Here is a 10,540-nt window from a genome sequence, read left to right as displayed (position 1 = left end):
TCAAGATAATATTTATCGATTTATTTCTGTACATCTAACTGTGGACAACTAGTTGTAGGTTACTAACGAGGACAGCTGACTTAATAAACTTAAAACATCAAAATATATTAAAAGTGTTGTAAATATATTTTAAACATACTTTGATATATATGTATATATTGTTATAGGGTCGTGAATCAACCAGTGGCCAAGTCCTACTTCCTGACGAAGTAAAAATCTGTGAAAGTGAGTTATAGTCCCACTTTTAAAATCTAATATTTTTGGGATGAGAATACATGCAGGTTTTATAAATGATTTACAAAATAGACACAAGTACGTGAAACTACATTCTATGGTTGAATTATCGAAATCGAATATGCCCCTTTTTATTAAGTCTGGTAATCTAAGAATCAGGGAACAGACACCCTAATTGACGCGAATCCTAAAGATAGATCTATTGGGCCTAACAAACCCCATCCAAAGTACCGGATGCTTTAGTACTTCGAAATTTATATCATATCCGAAGGGTGTCCCGGAATGATGGGGATATTCTTATATATATGCATCTTGTTAATGTCGGTTACCAGGTGTTCACCATATGAATGATTTTTATCTCTATGTATGGGATGTGTATTGAAATATGAAATCTTGTGGTCTATTGTTACGATTTGATATATATAGGTTAAACCTATAACTCACCAACATTTTTGTTGACGTTTAAAGCATGTTTATTCTCAGGTGAATACTAAGAGCTTCCGCTGTTGCATAATAAAATAAGGACAAGATTTGGAGTCCATGTTTGTATGATATTGTGTAAAAACTGCATTCAAGAAACTGATTTCGATGTAACATATTTGTATTGTAAACCATTATGTAATGGTCGTGTGTAAACAGGATATTTTAGATTATCATTATTTGATAATCTACGTAAAGCTTTTTAAACCTTTATTTATGAAATAAAGGTTATGGTTTGTTTTAAAAATGAATGCAGTCTTTGAAAAACGTCTCATATAGAGGTCAAAACCTCGCAACGAAATCAATTAATATGGAACGTTTTTAATCAATAAGAACGGGACATTTCATTTTTTTTGAACGGCGGAAATAATATTAAAACACTAGCAAGAAGCTAAAAAAATATATAAGAATACAGAAAATTACAGAGAATACATAGAAGACTGTAACGATAACGTCCAGTTACATCTCTGCTTATGGAACCTAGCAAACAACCAATTGAACCCATTCGCAACAATTCTATCAATAACGTGACATTTTCTAAATGATTGATCTTTGAAAATGGTACTGTTGTGCAGTCTCCATATGTGCCAAAGAGTCGAGGACACAATCACCTTCAATATAGTTCGTCTATTATCTGAAATTGGAACACCATCAATCCAAGACCACATGCCATCAAAAGAAAGCCAAGAAGGAATGGATATATTTACCCATTGAGCAATCTTGTACCAATTTTGACGAGAAGTGTCGCAGTGTAAGAAAAGATGGGCTTCGTCCTCGAAATCATCTTCACAAAAACAGCAAAGCGAATCCTCAATAACTATATCTCGGGCAAGAAGATTTACCTTAGTTGGAAGCTTCAAAAGCCGAAATCTCCAAATGAAAATATAAATCTTTATGGGAACATGATTACACCAAATGGAAGACGATGATAAAGGAGCGATGTCACGAAGATCAACTTACGAGCTGTAGAGACAGAAAAGTTACTTACATCCCATGTCCAAGAGTCAACTTCGGAAGATAAGGAAGATTGTTGAAGTAGAGTATATACAATATGGTAGTAGAGTATTATTTTTAAGGTCCTAAGTAGTTGCACTCTATATCATATATTTGTATCGAATAGAAGGGGAAAAAAAATAGAAAGCTAATGAAAAATAAGTTGATGTTTCTCAATTTCTTATAGAGTATTGAGAAGAATAAAAAAAGTAGAGGGGATATTGTCTAAGAAATTTCATTTCCAATTTTTTGAACATATTTGAAAGAGAAGCCGTTATTTCACGTAGTTTTTCTATTTTATATAAAAATTTGAGTTATTTTTATTCACTTTCTTCTCAACTTCTAAACACTATTATTAAATATCTAATCACCCTTCATCTTTTTCTTAGACCATTGCTAACACACCGTAAATTTTCCACTTGATTGTGACTTGGCAAAATCTAATGTCCCTGATGTGAGATGTTAAATCTAACATTATAGAAGCGTTAGTTTCATTTGTAGCGGACAATGTCAAATTTTGACACTCAATCAAGTTGTGACACCTCATTTTTACCTATTTATTTATGGATTTTGTTAACGACAACTTTTGGGACTATTGTTAGTAAAATCGTTTATTTATTTATTTTTCACCCAACTTATTTTACCACATCGCTCAAGATAATTTTACTTAAATTTGACACTCACCATAACACACTTCAAATTTAATACTGTCACGTCATATTCAGATTTTTTTTGCACTTTTAAAAAGTTCAATGATTGACTCCATGTCACAGTTAAAGGTGTTAAGATAATGTGTCATCTTATACTCTCATTTTAATAATTTTATTTGATTTTACTTAAAACTTTGGAATCATGTGTTACATTGAAAAGCATTATAATGAGTGACGGAATTTGAACTCTATTACAGATGAAGCGGGTGTAAAAACTTAATAAATTTTCATTGTCAGTAGTGGTAAACACTAAAATAACCTTGTTTTTTGGTAAAAAAAAAAATGTAGTGTAAAAGTGTTTTTCATGTTAAATTCAGGTAGGACGGATACCCTTTAAGTTACACAATCTTCTGCCAGTGATTGTAACGATATAGATGTTCAAAAATTATTAAAATTATTTTATTTCCTTTCTTCTCAACTTATCTATAGATTCTATTATATTGCTAAAATAATGACATCATAAATAAGCTTTTTCTTTCACTAAAAAAAATCAAAAAAAAAAAAATAGAAAAAAAAATAAGCCATGTACATGATGTCATAATTACAATTTAATTTAGGATTAAATAAAATTTGTACAATTAATTAATAAATATATCAATATCAATAATCAGTCCAAAAAAAAAACGGGGCGCTTCTTTCTTCAGACACTCAACCATATGCATTTATGAAAAGCCTAGGTCATGTAAACTACGCTTTTATCAAATCTGAAATCTAAAATCTGAATCAACTTTGTTCTCATCGAAGGCGCGCCTCTTCGGTTTAATTCTTTCTCAGAATTTTGAAAATAGTTCTAAAATCTGAATCATCTTCATCTTCAGTTGTTGTTGTTGTTGTTTACTATAGCAGGCGGAAACAATACAAACAAGGTACCGAATCAAGTTAATTCATAAAGCAATCACAAGGTAATATGATTTTCACCCCAGATTCCGCATCTTTTATGATTCAACCAAGCTCATGGGATCATAGAATATTGGTTAATGATGCTGTGCTGAATGGTATTCCTCAAGCTCATGGGATCTTCTTGCCTTACATCATTTCTGATCATAGCCCTGTAATCCTGTGCATTCCCAATTATATCATCAATAAACCTAAATCTTTTAGGTTTATGAATTATGTTACTGAAAAGGAGGAATTTATTCCTATTGTTCAAAAAGGATGGGAAGTTCAATATGTGGGTTGTGATATGTTCTGTCTGCTTAAAAAACTTAAGGGTTTGAAAAAAGAGCTTAAACAATTAAATTGGATTAATGGGGATACTTTTGTTAGGGTTACTAACCTTAAACAAGAACTAAAAGATATTCAAACTCAGTTGGATATTCATCCTCATGATCCTGCCATTAAAAAGACAGCTACAAAGATTCTACTTGAGTATGAAAGAGCCAAGCATGAAGAGTTTTTGATTCTGCAACAGAAGTCAAAAATAAAATGGTTAAGTGAGGGAGATAAAAATACTAAATACTTTCATCAAATCCTAAAAAGTAGAAAGCAAAAGGCTAGGGTTGAAAGTATTTGTGATGAAAGTGGTATCAGATTTTATGGGGATGAAGTTGCAGATCAGTTTGTGAACCATTTCAAGTCCTTTTTGGGTAGAGCTGATACAGTGAAACCTATTGAAGAACTAGGGGACATCTTCTCAAAAAAGCTTACTGAAATGGAAGCAAGTTACATGGTTAGAGAGGTGTCTGATATTGAAATTAAAGAGGCTGTTTTTGATATTGATGGTGATAAAGCTGCAGGGCCTGATGGTTTTACCTCTCATTTTTTTAAACAAGCCTGGGCAATTGTGGGTAATGATGTGTGTAAAGCCATAAGAGAATTCTTTAGAAATGGTGAGTTAATTGGTGGAGTTAATGCAACATTGATTTCTTTGATTCCCAAAATTGATACACCATGTAAAGTTTCTGATTTTCGTCCCATAGCATGCTGCAATGTGATTTATAAGGTAATTAGTAAGATTTTGGTGAATAGAATGAAACAAGGCCTTGAAAAATTGGTGAACTTAAATCAGAGTGCATTCATACCTGGAAGGGCAATTCAGGATAATATATTGGTAGCTCAGGAACTCCTTAAAGGTTATAATAGGGCTGCAGGAGCTAAGAGATGTGCATTGAAAATAGATCTGCAAAAAGCTTATGATACAGTAAGCTGGAAATTCCTGAATGATATCTTAATCAAATTTGGTTTTCATGATAAGATGATTGGATGGGTTATGAAATGTGTTACTACTACTAAGTTTTCTGTATGCATTAATAATGAGATTAAAGGATATTTCAGTGGTGGTAGGGGTTTGAGACAGGCGGATCCCATATCCCCTTACCTATTCACTCTGGTCATGGAAATCTTAAATTTGATTCTTGCTCAGAGAACTGCAGAAAGTAAAGACTTTAAATTTCATAAGGGCTGCAAGGGTATGAGATTAACACATGTATGCTTTGCTGATGACCTCTTGGTATTTAGCCATGGAGATATTAAATCTGTCCAAGTTATCAAAGAAGCATTAGATGATTTTAGTCATGCCTCTGGACTGTTGCCTAATATCAATAAAAGCACAATTTTTTTTGGCAGTGTAAATAGGAGCATTCAAAATGAAATTATCCAGATTCTACCTTTTTCAGTAGGAAAACTGCCAGTTAAATACCTTGGTGTTCCTCTTTTGGCTAAGAGGCTTGGAGTTGCAGATTGTAAGGAAATTCTTGACAGAATTAAGAAAAGAATTGATAACTGGAGGGCTAAATACCTATCTTATGCTGGTAAACTGCAACTTGTAGCATCTGTCCTGTCCTCAATGCATATTTACTGGGCATCTGTGTATAAGCTTCCCATTACTGTCATCAAAGATATAGACAGACTGGTTAAATCATTCTTATGGGGGCATAGTAAGGATGGTAAGTCTAAGGCTAAGGTTGCTTGGAAGATAGTATGCACTCCTAAAGATCAAGGGGGTCTTGGCCTTGAACCATTGCAAGAATGGAATGATATTCTTCTTATAAAACAGTTATGGAAGATTGTTGCTAAGAAGGACTCTCTTTGGTACAATTGGGTGAATATTGTTAAGCTTAAGGGCAAATCTATTTGGGAAATAGAATTTAAATCATGTGATAGTTGGGGATGGAAGCAACTCTTAGGCATGAGAGATAGAATTAAACAACATGTGCACATCACAAATGATGGCTCTGTTCTATGGTCTACTAATAAGGGTAAGTGTGTACCTTATAAAACCAGTCAAACTTGGGAAGATCTAAGAACTATGAAGCCAAAGGTAACATGGCATCATGTGATATGGTATCCTCAAGCTAATCCCAAACATGCATTTATCTTATGGTTGGCTAAATTGGACAGACTTTCTACTCAAGATAAACTTATGAAGTGGTTTCCTACTAAAAGCTTCAAATGTGGATTATGTGGTGTATGTGAAGATTCGGTTCAACATTTATTTTTTGAATGCTCCTTCTCTAAGAATGTATGGAAGGAATGTAAAAAATTTCTGCTCTTTCAAGGTCTTCCAGATACTCTGAATGAAATCATTGATTCTCTTGCTCGTTACCCATTTAGAAATCAAATTTGGGATATAATCAATCGCCTAACTGTGGCTGCTGTGGTGTATAACATCTGGAATGAAAGGAATTGTAGATTTTTCAAGGATTTGAAGAGAAAAGAAATGGATCTAGTGCATGTCATAATTGAAGGCATCAAATTGAAATTAACAACCTTTGTTGTTAAGGGTTCGAATGCAATTAAGATCGCTGAGAAGAAATGGGATTTGGTGTTGAAAGGAAGTCGATTGCAGATCAAGTCTAGCTGATGTTTAGTTTTGATTTGATGTTTGATGTACGAGGTTTAGGTATTGTTGTTTTCTGTTTTGGGGGTTTAGGTCATACCCTGCCCCATGTATTTTGTTGTTTGATTTAATAAAATCCTCTTTTTCGTAAAAAAAAAAAAAAAAAAAAAAAAAAAAAAAAAAATTAACCAGCCCGAAAACTTTCTGAATTTTGGGGGGGTTCTAACAATTCTTTCTAATTACGAATAGGAGAATGCCAAAGTAAACTATGGAGCTATGAATGGGTTTGCTAGAGCTTTGAATCATGTTTCATCAAGGTAAGCTATGAATGGGATTGACACAGATATTATTAATGTTTTTTTTATAGATTTTGTATTAACATCATCAATCAATGGTATTGAAAGGTACTTCTAACATTGAATTTACTTATTTTAATTATCTGTTATGATTATTTGATTCTTGCATATTAGCTATTCGATGAAATGCTTGAATGAAAACTGAATTAGCTATTCATGTTCCTTACTGATTTTTCTCATGTATTATGCTTACATTTATGTTTTTTTCTCTGAATCTTCTTATGTTTCGGTCTCTACTCTACAGTTTTTGATTATGGGGAGTATTTTGTTTTAATTTTTTTTGGGTTCATGGAGTTTTTGGTATTCTTCCGATTTCAATTACCCTATCTTGCGACGTATATTAGTAGGCATTTTTGTTAACAGACTTTAAATGCAATCATTGATAATATTTTTTTTAAACATACCTAATTATTTGTATGTTTTGGTGTAGAAGCCGTACACGTGACGGATGTAGTAGATATTCAATGAAACAGGTAAAAGGTATTTTTTTTTTTTTACCATTCTACTGTTTAGTTTGAGTTTTGTTAGGATTAAATGGATGAATTACAAACTTTTTTAAATATAACTACATATCTTTGTGATTACTTTTTAAATAAGTAGATGATTAGTGTCTAGAAGTGTTAATATGAGATTGGTTGGATATAATTGAAATAACCATTAGGATATAAACAAGCAATTTCATACACCCTATGTATCAAACTTTCTATTATATATGTATCTGATGCATTCTTTAGTTAGTTGGTTTTCTGTTGATGTTATAACTTGACATACACTTCATAAAAAATCGATTTCACACTAATGATTTGGAATTCATAAGAGATTATATGCATATATGTACTAATGTGGCTAAAAACAAAAACAAAGTGACTTTATGGATATCTTTAATTCATCTCATGTATGTTTTGATTCGAGGGTCGATTTAATGGATTATTTTGGTATGGTTTTTGTTTTGGCTTAGATGATTAAAGTAGAGCATTCAACTTCGAGTTTGGAAGACAAGGTGCGTAAATTCAATTGTTTGCTTATTTACTTTCTACAATTAGATGAACAAGAGATTTTGTATTTTTTTTTATTTTGGTAATAGCTAAAGATTATGTTTGATTCTATTTTCTCTTTGTTACATTTTTTGCGTTACTTATAGTCCTACTTCATATACTGGTATAATTTGTTAAAATAGGTAGTTAGATATTTGATGATGATGCTGTAAGTACATGCAGCCTAAAACAAAAGCATCAAATGGCTTTTGACACATATACACTAGACCTTTTTACATTTAATTGTGTTCAAATGGCCAGATACTTTTAGCGCGTTTTGTATTTTAACCCATTTACACTAGATCATTTTGCATGACTCAGCTACAAATCTATCTGCACCTTCTAATTGTTTTTATTGTGCCCATATGATTGTCTTTTTATATATGTGTGTAATGCGAATTGAATTTAGGCATAAGAAACGAAAAAACACTATGGTTTGGCACTTGGCAGCTATGTTTAAAGGATTCAGCGGAAGCTTACAGGACGTGCGTTGGATAAAAATTTACACCAAAAACAGGTAATTTTTTACATGTAATTGTGTTGCTGCAAATTTTAATAATAAGATTATCAAGATATAGATTATTTGAAATAATGTGTGAGTAAAAGATAAAGTATACGGGGCAATAAGGTGAAATATATATGGGTTGTAAATTGTAGTTAAATTGATTGAGTGAATCGCTATATGGGTTGTAAATTGTGTTAATTGACTTCTAATCTATTTTTGTCTTAGTTATTATATTTTGAGTAGTATGTTTTGTGATAGTTTTGATGTGGGATTATTAGTTGTTGTAGAGTTTTTGGTTGATGAGTTAGTTGTGCTTATCAGAGTTTTTAGGTATATTTTGTGTTAGTGTCCTATTACATATCAGACTTTTAAATTTTGAAAACACTTTTATATAAGTTTGTTATATAATACATTATTAGAATTCTAGAGGCCATTCTTTAAGGGTGAGTGACATTAAAAATTGTTTCTGGCATTGGGCAGATGCTGATGGTAAATGACTAGCCTTTATCTTTATGTTTTACTAATATATTTTCCAGTGAATTCATATTATGTTCGAACAGTTGCTTTAATTAATTAATCCTTATAACTAATTACTTTCTTTTGTTATTTGTTTAGACATAACTTGCTATTAGATTCATGAAAAATGGAAGAAGGTTAGTTTGATACCACTAAAATTGTTAGTTATCGATATTGTTTTGATTTATTTAATTGGTAGTTAAATTTTTCTGGTTCATGTACATTTAGCTAAAATGTTGGGACCATTTAAGAAATGAAATGGTTTTAAGAAATATCAAGAGGCATCTATTATGATGATAGCATTTGACCCGTTTGATTCCAAGCCATTTGTTCATCGAGCAAGTTGTTGATTATGGAGGTGCATTTGTTGTAGTGCTATTTTCATTGTTTTTGAAGTTTTCTTAACATTTGAAATTTACTGATTTCTGTATTTGTTGCAATTTAAGTTAGGCTATACTGTCCTATTATTATTATTATTATATACTCTAAAAATAGTTTTTTTGGCACTAAATTGCATTGATAAAAAAATTGCATATAATTATTTATTTTGCGTCTATATCTAAATCTAAATACTCATTGTGTTATATGGTGTAGATTTATATAAGATTCACATTTTCACATTTTGATTAAAAAGCATTTGTCAAATTTAGCATGCTACATATTATTTACCAATTATTATTCATCAACCCCGTGATTTCACGGGTCTTTTAACTAGTGATCTCCATTATTCGTCTAAGTTGTTAGGAGAATTATTTGTTTGACATTTCTATTAGATATAGACATCTCTTTTACATAATCAAAAAGGGCAACATGTAGCAATTTTCATTCTTTATGTGTTTTTTTTCTTTGCATTCCTACGGTTTTTATTTATCTGTTCCTTAAATTTCGATATTTAAAGTTATGTCCATGGGTTTTGTATAGTTAAACTTTTGGTCCTTACAATTTTATTTTAACTCACTACCATTTACAACGAGAGTAACAATTATGTTTATGAGTAATTTTAATAATTAAGTTCTTATTAAGGTAAAATGTTGTATACACTGATGACGCTTTTTTGTATTTATCAAGTTGATAACTTTTTTCTTTTGAAAGGTAAGTTGTTGGCATTGAATACTCTCATTTACCACGCATGCACGCGCTTTCAGATGAAAACCCGAACCGCATTACAGGGATCCGAACCTTAAACCATCCCGAAGGGAAGACGGATCGGACCTGGGTCCCAAATACGGGTCGATAAAACTTTCCGGGGACAATTCGGCTTTTAGGAAATAAATCTCACGGATATTTTTAAGTGGAGGGATTCGAACTTGAGATCCCCCACCTCATCCCAATACCCAAGTGTAAAGGGATGAACCATTGGGCCACTAGGGTAAATTGATAATTGATTCAGTTTTGTTCGGAGGTCCATTCAGAAGCAATATCTCTATCCATAGAACATTGAGATGGAGGACTTCGTCTACACTTGGAGTGTTTCACTATGGGTGGAGAAATGACTTATTTTTTATAGAGGTAGACTAAAGGATGAGTTGGACCTGCTGGTTGCTGAAATTTCTTCACTCCCGTATAGTAACAGGAGATGTGACAAATGGGTTTGAACCTTAAGTCATCAAGGTACTTTCAACACAAAATGCCTAGGTAATTTGATTGATAGCGTTATTATGATCAATGGCGTACGTGGGGAGGAAACTATGCGCAATAATCTAGTTACTCAAAAACTTGAAATATTTGTTTGGAGGGCAAAACGTAGAAGATTACCTGTTAGAGTTGAATTAGATAAAAGATGTATTGATTTGGGTTCGATTCGTTGTCCTACTTGCAATGATGGGATTGAATCTTTAGATCATGCTTTGATTCTTTGTAAATATGCAATGGATATTTGGGATCGAGTTTACAAATGGTAAGGTTTAGGGAATGTCAACAACCTAAGTTTTGGC

General features: G+C 32.1%; 1 long non-coding RNA gene across 1 annotated transcript; it reads left to right on the top strand.

Annotated features, from left to right (window-relative positions):
* The first annotated feature begins 6,979 nt into the window (after positions 1-6,979).
* On the top strand, positions 6,980-9,269 carry LOC139857964 (uncharacterized). The gene is made up of 3 exons (XR_011762758.1): positions 6,980-7,031; positions 7,510-7,551; positions 7,995-9,269. It is a non-coding gene; the product is annotated as an uncharacterized lncRNA (long non-coding RNA).
* Positions 9,270-10,540: the final 1,271 nt, after the last annotated feature.

Source organism: Rutidosis leptorrhynchoides, chromosome 7 (genome assembly GCF_046630445.1).
Source record: "Rutidosis leptorrhynchoides isolate AG116_Rl617_1_P2 chromosome 7, CSIRO_AGI_Rlap_v1, whole genome shotgun sequence".
In the NCBI taxonomy this organism is placed as follows: Eukaryota; Viridiplantae; Streptophyta; class Magnoliopsida; order Asterales; family Asteraceae; genus Rutidosis; species Rutidosis leptorrhynchoides.
Note: the sequence above shows the minus strand (reverse complement) of the source record. Positions and strands in the feature narration are given on the sequence as shown.